This window comes from Miscanthus floridulus, chromosome 8, assembly GCF_019320115.1.
Source record: "Miscanthus floridulus cultivar M001 chromosome 8, ASM1932011v1, whole genome shotgun sequence".
In the NCBI taxonomy this organism is placed as follows: Eukaryota; Viridiplantae; Streptophyta; class Magnoliopsida; order Poales; family Poaceae; genus Miscanthus; species Miscanthus floridulus.
This window is the reverse complement of record NC_089587.1, coordinates 172,616,301-172,630,797: the sequence shown is the minus strand read 5'-3', so window position 1 is coordinate 172,630,797 and position 14,497 is coordinate 172,616,301. Positions and strand designations below refer to the sequence as shown.

The following is a 14,497-nucleotide window of genomic DNA, read 5'->3' as shown; positions in this document are numbered from 1 at the left end:
TTCTCATTATTGGATCCTTGGGAAAAATATGGATCTTTTGGGTTCTCTCTCGGGGTGTGCCCGACAGATACTGCCTGCGGTAGCTTGTTTTCGAGGTGCTTAGTGTCTAGTGGAAGATGAGCGCCTCTGTAAGGGTGCTATTTCGGTGGTTTTGCCACATTTGGTACCAGAGCCAATAATGGTCACGAGTTTCATCACCCTTTTTCAAAACTAAAAATTTGACCAACAAAAGCTTTGCGAAAAGTAGGATGCAATTAAGTTAAGTTAAATAAGTATAAGCCCTAGCAATATGGTCTATCTAGGATAGCAACACTGGTTTTATCTAATCAATTTTCTGCAGGTACACTGACTTACGTTGCGTAAGAAATCGCTTAGTATACGAAAAGTGAGTGTGCAATGTGCCGAAAAGTTTTTACGAATGCCGCTATATTCTGGCTTGAGTGAACGTATAGGTCAAAGCATGCATCATGATAATAGCATCTTACTTCAACTAAAATCCCCCTTCACGTATAATTGAATTAGTAAATTGATAGGACTAACTAACGAAATGCTTTAATAAATGTGTTGTCATTTCTCTAATCCCTTGATTCTGATCGGGAGGATGTTCTTATGGATGATTCATATCCCTTACAGATGAATCTAAGGTCTAGACATGGGAGCACCAGTGTAGGGGCGGCTCACGGTCTTGGCGAGGGCCATGGCGAGAGTGGTCGGGCCCATGAGCCCAACGGGGAGAGCCATGGGGCTCCACTTCTGGCTCCTCCTCCTCCACCATCGCCTCCGATGACCCACGCTGAGATGATGGTAGAGCTATTGGCTGCTCGCTGAGAGTCAGCTCGTGCCATGGACATAATGGCACAAGCTATCACGGGCCTCGCACGTGGAGGCCACGGGGGCAACGGTGGGAACGGGGGCGGTGCCCGACGTCCTGAGGGCCCATCCTCTTACCAGGACTTCCTCAAGACTCACCCACCCACCTTCACCCCATCTAATGAGCCCATGGATGCAGAGCACTGGCTTCGCATTCTGGAGCAAAAGTTTCTGCTGCTCGACGTGGCCGATGAGCAGAAGGTGCGCTTTGCAGTGCAGCAGCTTTTGGGTTCTGCAAGCGCATGGTGGGACACCTTCCATGCCATGGAGCAGCCTAATCATATGGCAACCTGGTAGGAGTTCACCACCGCATTCCGAGAGTTCTTTATCCCTGCTAGTGTCATCAACCGAAGGGTGACTGAGTTTCTGGAGCTACGCTAGGGGAATATGATAGTGATGGATTATGTGAATAAGTTCAATCACTTGGCCTAGTATGCTAGCATTCATGTGGACACTGATGACAAGAAGAAGGATCACTTCTTTCGCGGTCTCTCTTCCATCCTTCAGGAGAAGCTGTACATGGCGAACTATCAGACCTTTGGGGCACTGATGAACGCCGCCATTGCCATGGAGGGTTTTCAGCAGGAGTCCTAGGCCGAGTGGAAGAGGAAGCGGGTGGTAGCTGGATCCTCTAGCCACCCTCACACTCAGAAGATATAGGTTGTCCGGTAGGGGCCCTATCAACCATCCGATGGGCCTTTGTTCTGGCAGCCCCAGTAGACTTCACAAACTTCCTCCACACAGTACTATGCACCCCCGCAGCAGGTGCAGCCCCAGCAATCTCAGGGATAGCAGGTCCCACCTCATCAGGGGTTTGGGAACAAGCCAGGTGCTTGCTTCAAGTGTGGCAAAGATGGCCACTATGCTCGAGCTTGTCCCCAGAACCAGCCAGCTCAGTCTACTCAACCATCAGCGAACCTCAGGCTTGTTAAGAGGACTATAATAAAAAAAGAAAGTGCCTAGTAGATCTGGCCAGGTGCATTTCACAAATGCTAAGCAGATTTTGCAGTAGGAGCCGGCGATGGCTGGTATGTTTACCATCGACTCCCATCCAACTTATGTGTTGTTCGATTCTAGTGCATCACATTCCTTAATGAGCATGGGGTTTGTAGAGCGGCACAACTTACCACTTATGGCTATACTGTATGCCTATAAGATCCATACTGTGGGTTCACAATTGTTCATCAATACCCACACAGATACAGTAAGTTTGGTATTAGCCACCCACACTTACTGCCTATAGTTCATGGTCATGCCTGGGCAAGGCATTGATGTTATTCTTGGAATGAATTGGTTGCGGGTGTATGGGGTAGTATTGGATATGAAGAGGAGAAGTGTGGAGTTACGGCTTCCTTCTTCTGAGGATAAGATGTCTCTTATTGTACCCTCAGATCTAGTCTTGCTTGTTGCTACCCATGCTGAAGCCTCTCCTAATCTTACCTCCATTCCGGTAGTATGTGAGTTCCTAGATGTTTTCCCTGAAGATCTTCCTAGGTTGCCACCAGATAGAGAGGTAGAATTCTCCATTGTGCTTGAGCCTAGTACTGCCCCTATCTCTAGACGTCCGTACTGCATGGCTCCAAAGGAACTAGCAGAAATAAAGAAGTAGCTGGAAGAATTGATGGATAAAGGTTTCATCCATCCTAGTTCTTCACCATGGGGTTGCCCAGCCATTTTTGTGAAGAAGAAGGATGGTACTCTGAGGATGTGTGTGGATTACCGCCCCTTAATGCAGTAACAGTTAAGAACAAGTATCCTTTGCCCTGCATAGATACTTTGTTCGATCAGCTAGCTGGCGCCAAGGTGTTCTCGAAGATTGATCTTTGATTAGGCTATCATTAGATCAAGATCAGGCCACATGATATACCAAAGACAGCTTTCTCTACTAGGTATGGGTTGTATGAGTACCTAGGGATGTCCTTTGGTCTCACCAATGCTCCTGTCTTCTTCATGTACCTGATGAATTTAGTTTTCATGCTGGAGCCGGATAAGTTTGTGGTGGTTTTCATTGATGATATCCTGATCTATTCCAAGAATGATGAAGAGCATGCCCAACACCTTCAGGTAGTACTGGCTCAACTAAGGGAGCACAAGTTGTATGCTAAATTCAGCAAGTGCAAATTTTGGTTAGATCGAGTGCAGTTTTTGGGGCATGTGTTGACACCTGAAGGCGTTTCTGTAGATCCCAGTAAGGTGCAAGATGTATTAGATTGGAAGTCTCCCAAGTCTGTGCATCAGATTTGTCAGTTCCTTGGTCTGGCTAGATACTATCAGTGTTTCATTCCTGATTTCTCCAAGATAGCCTAGCCAATGACCAAACTTCTCCAAAAAGAAGCTAAGTTTGATTGGAGCCTAGCTTGTGAAGAAGCTTTCTAAACTCTGAAGACATTTCTGACCACTACTCCTATGTTGGCCCAACCAGATATTGATAGGCCCTTTGATGTATACTGTGATGCCTCGAAGACGGGGTTGGGTGTGTGCTTATGCAAGATAGGCGTGTGATAGCTTATGCTTCGCGCTAACTAAAGAAGCATGAGGTGAATTACCCCACGCGTGACTTAGAGCTAGCTGCTGTTGTCCACACTCTAAAGATTTGGAGGCACTATCTGTTGGGCAACAAAGTGCATATCTTTACTGATCACAAGAGCCTCAAGTATATTTTCACTCAGTCTGAGCTAAACATGAGGCAGAGGAGATGGTTAGAATTAATAAAGGACTATAACTTGGAAGTCCATTATCACCCAGGAAAGGCCAATGTTGTAGCTGATGCCTTGAGCCAAAAGTCACATCAGGTTGAAGAAGCACCTTTGTCTCTCAACAATGCAGAGGTATTGGCTCACATTGCATTGATCTCAGAATTATTGGAGCAGATTATTCGGGAGCAAAAGGAAGACCCCGAAGAGATTCCTCACATCAGGAAGTTGATGGCTGAAGGGCGTGGTCCTCACTTTAGTGTTGATGAACATGGAGTGGTGAGATACAAGGATAGATTGGTGGTTCCATCCAATGAAGAGCTGAAAAGAAAGATTTTGAATGAAGCTTACCATTCAAAACTGTCTATTCATCCTGATAGCAACAAGATGTATCATGATCTGCGCCACTTGTACTAGTGGTCTAACATGAAGCAGGACATCACCCGGCATGTCATGGAGTGCGACACTTGTGGTAGGGTTAAAGCAGATCACATGCGTACCCCAGGATATTTGCAGCCCTTGCCCATTCCTGTTTGGAAATGGGAGGATATTTCCATAGACTTCATTGTGGGTTTACCTCGCACATCCACGGGCTTTGATTCCATTTGGGTCATTGTGGACCGTCTCACCAAGTCTGCCCATTTTATCCTGGTGAACACTAGATATATAGCCAAGAAGTATGCTGAGATATATTTTGAGCAGATTGTGACCCTTCATGGAGTTCCCCTGACTATCGTCTCTGATAGAGGGTCAAACTTTGTCTCTCGTTTCTGGGAGCAACTGCAGCACTGTCTGGGTACTCATCTTCTTAGAAGCTCAGCATACCACCCACAAACTGATGGTCAAATTGAAAGGGTGAACCAAGTGCTCGAGGATATGTTGAGGGCTTGTGCCATCTCTTTTCCTGAGAAGTGGGATAAGTGCTTGAAGTTAGCTAAATTTTCTTACAATAACAGCTACCAAGAGAGCATCCGTATGGCACCATTTGAGGCACTATACGGGCAGAAGTGTAGAATGCCACTGAACTGGGTTGAAGTGGGAGACCATGGGTACTTTGGGCTTGACTTCATAAAAGAGTCTCGAGAGAAAGTAAACATTATTCGAAGCCACTTGAAGGCAGCTCAAAGCCAACAAAAGTCCTACGCAGACAAGCGAAGGAGGCCTTTGGAGTTTGTAGCTAGGGACTATGTGTACCTCAAGGTGTCTCCTATAAGAGGGGTGCATCGGTTTGGTGTCCATGGCAAGCTAGCCCCTCGGTATGTGGGCCCGTACCAGGTGTTGCAATAGTGTGGCCCCGTTGCTTATCGTCTCCAGCTTCCTGATATTTTATCTACGGTACATAATGTGTTTCATGTATCTCAATTGAAGAAATGTCTGTGTGCTCCTAAAGAAGCTGTGGAAATTGAAGAGCTTCCCCTCCAGCCAGATTTGACTTATGTGGAGCACCCTATAAAAATCCTAGATGAGAAAGAAAGAGTGACCAGGAATAGAGTGGTAAATTCTACAAGGTGCAGTGGCAAAACCATTCAGAGGATGAAGCCACCTAGGAACAAGAGAGTTACCTATTGCAGCATTACCCCCACCTTCTCGCCGGCTCTAATAGTTAGTTGCTGCACTAAAAATATATTCCCTACCTCTTTCTCACACTAGGCACATAAAATCTCAGATCGAGATTTTGTTTTATGAGGTAGATTTGTAACACCCTCGGTGTTACATTGTATAGTTTTTACTAAAACACTACATGAGCATCATACTTATGTGCAAAGGTGTATAACATAAAGTATAAATCAATGTACGGTACTTGAAACATTTATCCGAAACAAGGAAACAAATCTTTCATTTCATGTCTCTTTATATCGTTTAGTATTCTAAGCGAATTTTTATCGAATAAAAATGATGTAGAACATTTATGCGAACTTTAATAAAGTTGTAGTACGTACTTCATAGGCGATAATGAAATATGTGCGGTCGAGGATGAGGATAGCTAGCTAGTACATCTAGTAGGTTGGAATTAGAATTCAACACGAAACCATTCGGAGTTACGTCATTTCACGTAAGTTTAAAAATGGGTCGACGAAGCCACTTTTGGTAATTTTTGTAGAGAGATCGACTTAAGAAGTGGCATGGTGTCGTGGCTTAGGTCGATAGCTCTACATACCCACTAGAGTATGGAAGAAGTAGTTTGGCGTTTGGACCTTCGGGTAGGGTTTGTGACTGCTTTAAAAATCATGCACGTCACCTATTTCGAACAAAGCCCGCGCGGACCGCGGTCACCACCGCTGCTCAGCTTGGTGCCACTGCTGACTCACCCAGCGTGCGCCGAAGCTCCGACCACATCCTCACTGTCGTCCTGTGCTAGCACATCGCGCGCTTGGTCCTGGCGCTGCTAGCTCGGCTGCCTGCTGCCACGCGTTGGCGCGTGGTTCACATCGCCACGGCTGACGTGCTTGTCCAAACACCGCCCCTGCCCTGCCCTGCACTAGCTGGAGGTGCACCGGGTCCCGTGATGCTACTCAGGCGGACACATCTACCCGTCACTCACCATGCACGCACACAAGCGCACTGCATTGGGGCTCTAGCGGCTCTACCTCGCCGTCGTGTCACATGGTACCCCGGTCGCGCTACACGCCACCCATCGCCATGCCCGGCACTAGTGCCGTTGACCCACTATGGCTGCACGCGCATGGGACGGCCGCCTGCTCCACCATCATTTCGGCATCACGTTGCGCTAGTGCTTCCTTTGTCTGGCGCCGTTCGCTGTGACGCATCTTTGAGCTTCGTCGGCTCGTGGGTTCGGCCGTGCGGACAACCGCCTAGAGCACGCCTCGTTGTTCCCCATTGTTATGTGCATGTGTACTTTGTATTGATGGCCACGGCTGTGCCGAGCCATGCCGCGCCAGAACCCCCTGTCTCCATTGTCGCCATGACCGGTGGGACCCCTTCCTTCGATACACCGTGATAGCAGCACTATAATCCAATTCGTCGCATCCTCGGCTCCACTGGGTAGCTGGCCACGCAACCATCCCCACCTCACTGTGTGTACCACCGCATAGAGCCTCAATTTGAAATTGCCGCTCTGCCGAGTCCATAAGACCGGACGGACATGCACCGTCGGCAAGCCACCTATACAGAGCACCCTGTGGTGATTCCTTGCACCACCGGCCTTGTCTCCCCCTCCTAAGTACCCTGTGCACCTCTGCCATAATGCTACCATAGCCCATCGTTCCCTAACATAGCCGTGCTCGGTTTGGGTCATCTCTGAACAAATCATCATCTCGAAGGGTTCTGCGGTGAGTCACTGGAGCTCACTAGCTACCTATTTTGCCTCGGCCTTGCTGACGTTCACCAGAACGGCACCACCGTAACTGCAGGACCTCTGCTGCCATGGTCAGACCATGCTACTGTAGCTCGGATCGTGTTTTCTTTGCCCGGCACTTCGCGTTCGCTCCTAGGTAAGGGTTGGCTCAGTTTTTGGGGAGGGGAAGGTCTGCTATGGCCGGCGTAGGTCATTGGTGCTAGCGCCGCCGCGCCGATGCGCGCAGGTGCCTGTAGTGGTGTCGCTGATGTGAGGATAGCAGATTCTGAGGGCATATCTGTAAAAGCACAGACTAGAGGAATAGTGCCTTAGGGCTCGCAGGGAATACAGAGTAGTCCGGGGGCGTTTTTGCATTTTTCCCGTTGCGTGCGGATCCTTCCCTCCGCGGGCCGTCGTCTGGCTAGGCTGCGCTCGCGTGTGGGCCACGCTGCACTGACGCGCGTGTCGCGCCATTGTGGGCCGAGTCGCGCGTGTTGGGCCGCGGGTTAGAAATTGTTTTCTTCGGTTTCCAGTAAAGTAGAAATGCTTATTCAATTTAGTTTTCAAGCTGAACTTTGATAATTTGTAGTAAATTGTGTAGTTGTCCAAAAATAGTGAGACTAATTTTGCTAGGTTCACAAAAATACCATCTACTTGTTAGTACAATTAGACTGCAGTTAGCTATGGCAAGTATTGTGTCATAAATTCAAAACTAGAGAGCTAATATTATGTAGATTAATATTTGTAGGAATATTTGTGGACAATTGGTGATAGCTATAGACATAAAATTTTTACAGTAGGTTCTCTAGGTCATTATGTACTTGCTGTAAATTTTTAGCCTTAGGATGAGTTGCTAAATAAAATAGCTATTACCCTTGCTTTATCGCATATAGCGTAAATTAGCATTAGGAGTAAGAATACATATAGTTGCTATAATAATAATGAATGTCATACTTCAAACTTGTTATCGGTAACAATAGATAGCTTAGTACCGTGGTCAGTAGTACTAGCTTAGTAGTTAAACAGATGTACTTTTATTTTAAGAGTTGCTGTTGTCATGTTATCAAGCATTACGTCATCATTTCATGTAGATCGCGAGCTGGTAGAATTAGTGCTCATCGATGAACAAGAGTATGATGAGGTGATTGAGGAGTACGAGGAGGAGATCCTTGTGTAGGAGGGAGCCCCGGAGCCTGTTGGTGCTGACCTTACTGACCCGTCGCCAGCCCAAGGCAAGCCCCGGTGCATAACCCCTATTTTAATGATCACCACACACACACACACACACACACACACACACACACACACACACACACACACACACACACATATATATATATATATATATATATATATATATATATATATATATATATATATATATATAGGTATTGTAAGGAAACTACATGCATAAATATATCTACCCATGAGTCATACTAGTACAGGTCGAGTAGCTGCTATGCTCAGGATATCGGTAGCGTGAGTAACCCGCCGTTACTCGCAAGTAGGTGATAAATATGATCACCCATGATAAAATGGTAAAGATAAATGGTGACCGGGCAGGGATATGATTTGGGTATTGGTGGGTGTAAGGTGTTATGTCCTGTGGCCAATAGGGCATAACTCGGTTACACTTTTGCCCTATCTGTGTCAATTAAGGACCAGTCATTGCATATGACTCTAGACAAGTGAAAGCTCTAGTTTGGTTTTGGTGAATTGATGAAACCCTAAGTGCTAACCTAGTTTATCAAGTGATCATGAGATAGGTTGCACATTCCAAGCGATCAAGCAAATGAAGATTATGATGATGGTGATGCCATGGTGATAATCAAGCACTTGGACTTGAAAAGAAGAAAGAGAAAAATAAAAGGCTCAAGACAAAGGTATAAATGGCAGGAGCCATTTTATTTTGGTGATCGAGACACTTAGCGAGTGTGATCACATTTAGGAACGATAGCCGTACTATTAAGAGGGGTGAAACTCATATTGAAATGTGGTTATCAAAGTGCCACTAGATGCTCTAACTCATTGCATATGCATTTAGGATCTAGTGGAGTGCTAACACCCTTGAAAATGTTTTGTGAAAATATGCTAACACATGTGCACAAAGTGATACACTTGGTGGTTGGCACATTTGAGCAAGGGTTAGGAACTTCACTAGCGGAGTGTCCGCCCATAGAGTGCGGATAGTCCAATGGTGCCACCGGCGCCCTAGACAGATAAGACGGAGGTCACTGTAAGTGACCGGACGCTGGCCTCAGTTAGACCGGCGTGTCCGGTCAGTAGAAGCTAAAACGACGCTGGTGTCGATCTCTGACCAGACGCTGGTCACTTAGTGACCAGACGCTAGAGGGCTGCGTTTGGTCCCGCTGACGTGGCAGCGCACAGGGGAGTCGCCGAGTGACCGAACATTGGGTGAGTCCAGTCGAGCATGACCGGATGCGTCTGGTTGTGAAAAATTATCTTTGGATGCTTACTGGAAACGACCGGACGCTGGGGTTCAGCGTCCGGTCACTTTGAGCTACTATGTCCGGTCATCACTTGACCGTTGAGATCAGGCGATCAACATTTGAAGAGAGGGGACACGTGGCACGCATCGCGTGACCGGACGCTGAGGTCCAGCGTCCGATCAATATGACCGGAGCGTCCGATCACCCCGTGTTTTGCCCAGTGAAGGGGTACAACGGCTCTATTTCATGGGAGCTTCTATTTAAGCCACATGGCCGGCTCCAGCTCACTCTCTTGGCTATTTGCATTGACATAGCAACCTTGTGAGCTTAGCCAAAGCCCTCCCACTCATCTTCATCATTGATTCATCATCTTTGTGAGATTGGGAGAGAATCCAAGTGCATTGCTTGAGTGTTTGCATCTAGAGGCACTTGGTGTTCGTGTTTCGCTTGTTACTCTTGGTGGTTGCTTCCACCTAGATGGCTTGGAGCAGCGAGGATCGTTGAGTGGAGGTTGGTGATTATCTCCGGCTCCGATCATGGTGATTGTAAGGGGTTCTTGACCTTTCCCCGGCGGAGAGCCAAAAGGTACTCTAGTGGATTGCTCATGGCTTGTGTGATCCTCATCTTGTGTTGGTTGTGCGGCACCCTATTGAGGGTTTGGTGTGTGATGCCAATTAGCGCGTGAACCTCCAAGTGAGTGAATCACCACAACGAGGAGTAGCTTGCCGGCAAGCAAGTGAACCTTGGTAAAAAAATCATTGCGTTCATCATTTGATTCCGAGGTGATTGGTCTTCATTGTTATTCATTCTAGTGATTGATTGGCTCCTTCTTCGACACGGCGGTATAAACAAATTGCTCACTCTCTTTACATTACCGCAAACTAGTTGTCAAGCTCTTTAGTGTAGCTAGTTGTGAGAGCTTGTTAGTTTGGTTAGTATGGCTCTTTAGTTAGCTTTTGAGAGCACACTAACTTAGTGTAGTGTCATAGCTATTGTGTGGATAGAAACTATATAAACTAGAATTATGGTAGGTAGCTTGCTATTTTAGTAGGCTAACGCAACACTTGCTTCGCCTCATAATTGTCTAACCGGTTTGTTAAGTGTTGTTGTAGAAGTTTTTAATAGGCTATTCAACCCCCCTCTAGCCATTAGGACCTTTCCGCAATTCATAGATTTATTGTCCCGAGCACATACTTGGGTATGGGCGCATGGAAGACTTGTTGCTCTATTGTCGCGGATCCGACTTTTTTCAGACCGACTGATTAGAGGCGGAGATGGTGGAGGTCCTTGCACCACACTGAGTCCGGGACTCACGAGTGGGGGCTTGGAGTCCAAGTTTGGACGGGGACCTGGACATCCGGGACAGGAGAGTGATGGGTTAGTCCTACTTGTGCCTGGGGTACAAGCAGGGCGTGTGTTTTCGGGGCACCCAGCTAGGCACATTGATTCGCGAATCGTCGAAAAATCTGGTATGGCTTTTCTGCGGTTTAGCACCGTAGTAAGAACTAAAAGTTGAAAGGAGAAGAAATGGAACTGATTGCTCAACTCTTGCTTGAAAGTATAACATGTGCTTATATAGACTGGCTAGATGATAACTTAATATGGCTGATAATAATACGTAAATAAGGACTCACTATTAGTATTGCTTTCTGTCAAAAGAAACCAGCAAACCATAAAGCTTATCATATTCCTTGGAGTCGGGAAATTATTCCCACTAGTCGGATAAGTCTTGTGAGTACATTGTGTACTCAGGGTTTATTTACCCCTATTGCAGGTGATGCATGAGAAGTACCTTTGTGTGGAGGATTCTTCTAGTGGGCTCAGACGGAATCCTCGCTTCTACCGCTAAATGTTTATTTAAATTCCGTTGTTTATCATTCCGCACTCTGACATTTGGTAATGTAATAATGTACTATTTTTAAGAATCTCTGATGTATGAAATGGACTTGTATTGTAACTCGTTCTCATTATTAGATCCTTGGGAAAAATGTGGATCTTTCGGGTTCTCCCTCGGGGTGTGCCCGACGGATACCGCCCGCGGTAGCTTGCTTTCGGGGTGCTTAGTGTCTGGTGGAAGACGAGCGCCTCCGTAAGGGTGCTATTTCAGCGGTTCTGCCACACTATGGAGTATGATCTTACACTCTCTCGTAGCCGGTCACATGATTTGATCATCTATTCAAATGCTGATTGGGCAGACTGCCCGGATACCCACCGCTCTACTTCTGAGTATTGTGTGTTTCTTGGCGATAATCTTATATCATGGTCGTCCAAGCGCCAAAACACTATCTCGCGGTCCAGTGCTGAGGCCGAATACAGGGGTGTTGCCAATGCCGTGGCTGAGGCTTCTGGATTCCTAACTCTTGGGCGAGCTTCATCGTTCTTTACCACGTGCTACTCTTGTCTATTGTGACAACATCAGTGCCGTGTATTTGTCAACAAACCCACCAGTTCATCACCAAAGGACCAAACACGTGGAAATCGATATCCATTTTGTCCAGAAGTGTGTGGCCCTTGGTGCTGTGCGGGTTCTACATGTTCATATATCCCTTCAGTATGCCGACATATTTACTAAGGGATTACCGACTGCTATCTTTCTCAACTTTCGATCGAGTCTCAATGTTCGATCGTCTCCTAGTTGAGACTACGGGAGGGTATTAGAATATGAATAGCCTAGAATTTGTGGAGTCTACAATGAAGAGTCTTAGTAGTGGAAGAGTCTAGAATGAAAAGTCTCAGTAGTGGAAGAGTCATGTAACTCCTTTATAAACTCTTGATCAATGGATGGAACAGTGGGGAGAATTCCACTTACAGATATGCATGCTCGGGTATATATATTTGAAAAAACAAATAACCATTGCAGTGTAGGAATTGAATATGCTTTAGATTCATGATTAATTCAGTCGTGTTATGAGTTTAACAGAGTATCTGCAAGACAGTTGCACATGTGGTGCCGTTAAATCAGAGAACAGGTGGATGCATGCAGTTGGTGGCTGCCTAAGCCAGCAGGACATAGTGGATTCTATGTTGCCATTACATCAGCGATCAAAGGGGTCTTTACACCCCTTGGGTTCTCTTCATCGATGCTCTGCCGATGCTTCCTCTCACCATTGGGAAACTCCATCCAACAAAAATAAACCGGCGTAGCAGGTTTCCAAAGTGGCTAAGGACGTGTCTGGGACGCCGTCTGCGGACCGTGCGGTGCGGTACGTGTACCGCGGCCATCCCACCGCATGGGAAACGTGACTTCCGGTTCATTTTCGCGGTGTGGATGCATGTGCGGCGAAAATAATCGCTCGCGCCACGGGCCGTTTGGCGCGATTTTTCACTTGTTTTGGCCGCCACTGCACAAAACGGGGCCGTAAACACGCCTAAGCTGGTTTTTAAATTGCAGAATGGACTTTACCAATGTGTTCCTCTCACCAAGATGATCTAAATTATGTAGAACGTCCAAGGAAGACCTAGGTCGTGGAACTGGCTATCCTGGCATGCTAAACCTTTATGTGGTGACTGGTCTTCGCGTCAACAATAATAATATAAGTAGTTAGTTAAATGCAAAACTGAAAAGTTACTTAGATTATCTATATTATGGTGGGTAATGGGGGGGGGGGGGGGGGGGGGGGGGGGGGGGGATCGGTCAACCGTTGACAAAAAGATGAACACTCGAGTGTATCTTCCTAATATTTTCTTTTCCTTCGGGACCGTGCAAAAGACGCACACATCGATGTGTTTATTCTCACAAATTGTACATGGAGACATTGATGCATTACAATTGCTCTTCATGTTCTTCCCTTCAAACCAAAGCAGAAGCAGAACTGAGATTTCGGTTTCCACTCTTCCATCTGTATATGCTGGCTGTGGGGGTGACAAGGAGAGTCAGATGGATAAATTTTTAAGACATCAGAGATACTCTCGGACGCACAATTTCTGAACATTTGATGAGATGTTTTACTCTCCATTACTCTTTGGCTGCATTGGGACGTTAGGCAGTAGCAAACCATCAAGTCCTTTTTTTGAAAAAGAAAAAAAAATGAAGTCCTTTTGCCGTTTAAGCATCTCACCGCGTGTACCAACTTGAAGTCAGCGTGTTGTCGGGAGGGAAAAAAAAACTTGAAGCCAGCGTCCGCTCTGCGGCTTGCAGGTGTCAAAGCCGGGCGCCAAACCTTTGCCGCTCTCTGTCACTCAGATTAACCCACACGTACGCATCGCGTCTAGACGTGTCACCGTAAGACGTGAACATGCAGCAGGCACCATGCTTGTGCCAACACGACGTATCACGTATGGCGCCAAAAGAGTACATATACACCTTTTGGGCGTGTGCCGACCTGCGCAGCCAAGCATCTCGGAGGCCAGAGCTAGCAAAACAGAGTAGCGATCCTTCAATTTCTTTGCTGTTTCGCCCAGGTATCTATCCAGCTATAGCATGCGAGTCCGCACGCAGGTCGGCAGCATAAACCAGGCGCAGCCCGTCCGCACCGGCGACGTCTACCCACCGACTGCCGCCAAGCGAGAGGCGAGCCACGAGCGGGACAAGATCATTGGACAAGGCCAGCAGCGGGGCAACGACCTGCACGTCGAGGAGACAACTCTTCCCGCCGGCAGACGCATGGTCACCGCCAGCGCGGGCGGCCAGGTACGTACGTTCCAATAAGTTACACGCACGCACCATCTTATAGTACAGTACTGATGTCTGGACGATCTTCGAAACGTACGCGCGCGCTCCTGCATGCAGGTGATGGCAAAAGTTCGCCGTGCCGGTGCCGGGCCGGACGGTGGCGGGGGCCACGGACGCGGTCACCATCGCCGAGGCCATCGACGCGGCGGTGCAGATGCCGGCGGGCGACAAGCCGGTGGACCTCGCGGACGCGGCGGCGGCGCAGGCCGCGGAGATGCTCGCCACGGGGCTGCGCGGCAACGTCCGCGGCGGCGTGGCGGCCCGCGCGCAGCAGGCCCTGGAGACGAACGCGAAGCGAGCGGCGGAGGGCGGCGGCGGCGACAAGCAGGTGACGCTCAGGGACGTGGTGCGTGGCGCCGCCGGGGCGCCGATGCCCGCCGACAAGGTGGCCACGAGGGAGGACGCCCAGATGGTGGCGGCCGCCGCGGCGCGCAACATGGGGAAGGGGGCCGGCGCCGGCGCCGGCGGATATGAGCGAGGGGAGGATGATGTAACATGTAGTAGTGGGCCTATGTAA

At 47.9% G+C, this 14,497-nt stretch overlaps 1 pseudogene; it reads left to right on the top strand.

Annotated features, from left to right (window-relative positions):
* The first annotated feature begins 843 nt into the window (after nt 1-843).
* Nucleotides 844-14,497, top strand: LOC136470190 (late embryogenesis abundant protein D-34-like; annotated as a pseudogene).